The following is a 3,244-nucleotide window of genomic DNA, read 5'->3' on the forward strand; positions in this document are numbered from 1 at the left end:
GGCCGGGTGTTCAGACACCTGGGCGCACAGGGCCCACCGGGCCGGGCCTCCCCCACAGGCGTCTCTCTGGCCCGGTCGGTCAGGAGCCAAAGGCTTGTTGCTGGAATCGCTTTTTCCTTTGTTCCTCCCGGTTGAGATGTGTGTCTTCCCTTTCCTCTGTCGGTGGCAGGCTCTCTGTGTAAGTGACCGTCGGGCCATCGTAAGTGGGCTCTTCTTGGAGCGCACACGGCCAGCTCTGTGCCGGGAAAGGGCGCGCACGCAGGGGCTCTGGGGTGCACTTATGGGTTGAAACACGCCTGGAACCGGAAGGAGCTGGGCACCCCGGAAAGGTCCTGGCACCCCAGGGAGGCCCGGCGTCCCCTGGCTCGGCACAGAGCAATACCGCCTGCAAGAAGCGATCTGGCCTGTGGTTCCAGATTCTTCACGTTCTGTCCGTATTTTGAAACGTTTTGGTAAAAATGGAGCCATCTGCATCTCTCCCTTCTCATGTGTAAGCCCTGAGGCTCCGGGTAGTCACAGGACTCTCCGCTCTCAGTGCAACGCCTTTTAAATGCTGCAGATTGAAGGAACGCGGTGAGCCAGTCCACCAGGGGGCCCCTCGGAGGAAGGAGATCTCGCCGCCTCACCTGGAGCTGGGGCCCTGCTGCCGGATTAACGAGGCTTTTGTTTCTGCCTTTTGTGCTTGCTCTCCGCTTCCCCGGGACTGACGTTCCCTTCCATCCCTGCGCTGCTGGACGGAGGGGCCCTGCCGCCCATGTCAGCGTGTCGGCTGTCCAGTGGGCAAGGTCCCCACGGTCTCGGTCAGGGCTGCTGCTCACAGCGCCCCCTCGTGGGAACGTGAATGCCCATCCCGCAGCCCTCCCTCCACAGAGGGAGCAAATGCTTTTTTGCATTTTTACTGTTGTCGCTCGATAGAGGACAGATTGGGGGGCTGGGGGTTGATTTTGCTCCCTGGAATGTTAATTAAGGAGAACATTTGGTTCCTCTCCTGATTTCATATTCCCTTTGACTCATCCGAGAGGGTAGCAAGTCCCGCCTAAACGGACTCCCTCATTGATTGCGAGAGTTGACAGTGATGGACAGAAGCCACCGGAATCTTTGCTCCCAGGAGAGGTGTCTGGGTGGTTAACTAGCTGGGTGTCCCACGTGCCGTGATGTCTGCGTTTTACCGCCCCTGGCCAGGAGGTCCTGTGTTAGTGATGGCGGCGGGGGATGCAGAGGTGGAGGCGCGTCCTTGTAATTCAGGGTTTCGGAGCCTGGTTCGCCTCTGCCAGGCCCTCCCAGGTGCCGCAGGGTCGCAGCTCAGGTAGGGCGTTTCCCCCGCATTCAGGATCCAAACCCTAACCGCAGACCTAAGGCAGGCGTCTCGTCCTGGGATCGTGAGAGTCCTGGCGGGGACTTGAGAGGTCCTCTAGTCCAACCCCTCAATTTTATCTGCCAGAAAGGTCACTGTCACCTTGTCACGGAACAGGAAGCCGAGCGCCGGGCAGTTAAGTGCCGTCCACACAACCGCTCCTCCCAGGAGCGACGAGCGGAGAGTCGCCTCTGCCCACGCCTGGGCCCTGACCTTTTCTCCGTGTCGTGGCCTGACAGTCGCTGCCAGGGCCGGGGTTTCTAGATCCTTCCAGAGATGATCCCAGCGTTTGCATTCTGTGGGCTGCACGGCATTGGGGATTAAAGACTCAGCGTGGGCAAGCGCAGAGGGTCCATGGAAGGACATGGAATGAGCAGGTTTCTGCCTTTGGAGTTTTGCTCTTTCCTGGAATTTTTTGGGACCAGCCAGGCAGGAAGTGAGAGGAGGGACGCCGTGGGCGGTGGCCAGAGCGGGGAGTGGAGAGGTAGGTGTATGCCAGGAGGCCTCGGGCAGCATCGTCCACCCACCAGCACCGCGGACCGAGCCTGCTCTGCCCAGAGCCCCGCAGGGGGAGGACCAGGCTCCCCTGTTTCTTCTGTCGGGGCCCCACTTAGCCACTCTCGTGACTCCCCCAATCCTCTGCGTCCTGCCCTCTGAGTGCCTGGCACCTCGCACCTCGCTGTCCCATCGCCTGTCACTCCTGTTGCAGTTTCTCACGTGGCCTTCCTTTCCCAAGACCCCGTGTCTGCCTTCCTCACGCGTGTGCTCCTCACAGGGGCCAGCGCTTCTCCCTGGAAGTCAGGGAGACGGCACCAAGTCGGTGGGTTTTTCACGCTGGCCGCTGCAGCATGGGTAGGAGTTCACAGGCAGCGTGGCGTGGGCAGGGCGAGTGGAAGAGCCCTCTGGGCAGAGGGAACCCTGTCTGCAAAGGCAGGGGGACAGAAAGCCGGTGCCTTCCCGGTTTGGGGGCTGTACGTACCCTCAGTGTGAGGAAGGGGGCTGGAATGCAGACGAGGGTCCGATCCTAGGGGCTTCCGTCCCTCCCTGTGGAGGCGGTTTTATGAGGTCGTCGATGAGGAGTCGTGGAAAGTACCGAGTGGAGGACCTCGTGGGGTTGGTTTGCCGTGGCTGAGAGGGGACCCTCTGGTATGTGGAGGGGGCGCCGGGTCTGTGGAGGGAGGGCTGCGGGATTGGCATTCACGTTCCCACGCGTGGGCGCTGTGAGCAGCAGCCCTGGCCAAGACCGTGGGACCTGGCCCACTGGACACAGGGAGGGGGAGGGACAGTGGAGACTCGGTGACCTGTGAGGGTCAACCCAAGGCCCACGAGGGTGGTCAGAGGCTGGTGGGGGCGCAGGCCTTGGATCCAGACTCCCCCCGACTCTGCAGCTTTAGGCCCCGGGCCTCGGCTCCCGGGCAGCTGCTGCTCCCGGGACCCTGTGCCTTCCCTGTGGGGGAGAAAGGAGATGTGTTTTAATAGATTTCTATTGGTTTCAGGGAGGAAGGGAGAGGGAGGGAGAAACACCAATGATGAGAGAGTCATGGATTGGCTGCCTCCTGCTCGCCCCACACTGGGGATGGAACCCGCAACCCGGGCCTGTGCCCTGACCGGGAATCGAACCCTGACCTCCAAACGTGCCCGAGCTGGGCACAGGCACCTGTGACTCCCCGTGCTAGAAACACGCTCCACACTGCAGCGCACGCACAGCTGAGACGCACACGCTCTGCTGGGACACACACACACATCTGTACACACCCGTGCTCTAACACACGTGTGAGCCACAAGCCCTGTGATGTAACACACGCACCGATGAGTAACATGCCTGTGCTGTAACATGCACACATGTGTGAGTTTCACACATACACACACACACACACACACACTGCGTGG

At 61.1% G+C, this 3,244-nt stretch overlaps 1 protein-coding gene across 1 annotated transcript in view; it reads left to right on the plus strand.

The window, feature by feature from the left end:
* Positions 1 to 3,244, plus strand: part of PCNX2 (pecanex homolog 2 (Drosophila)) — a 119,286-nt gene that overhangs the window by 45,258 nt on the left and 70,784 nt on the right. The gene's annotated exons all lie outside the window — the stretch shown is intronic.

The sequence above is a fragment of the Myotis davidii genome, unplaced genomic scaffold (assembly GCF_000327345.1).
Source record: "Myotis davidii unplaced genomic scaffold, ASM32734v1 scaffold295, whole genome shotgun sequence".
NCBI lineage: Eukaryota > Metazoa > Chordata > Mammalia > Chiroptera > Vespertilionidae > Myotis > Myotis davidii.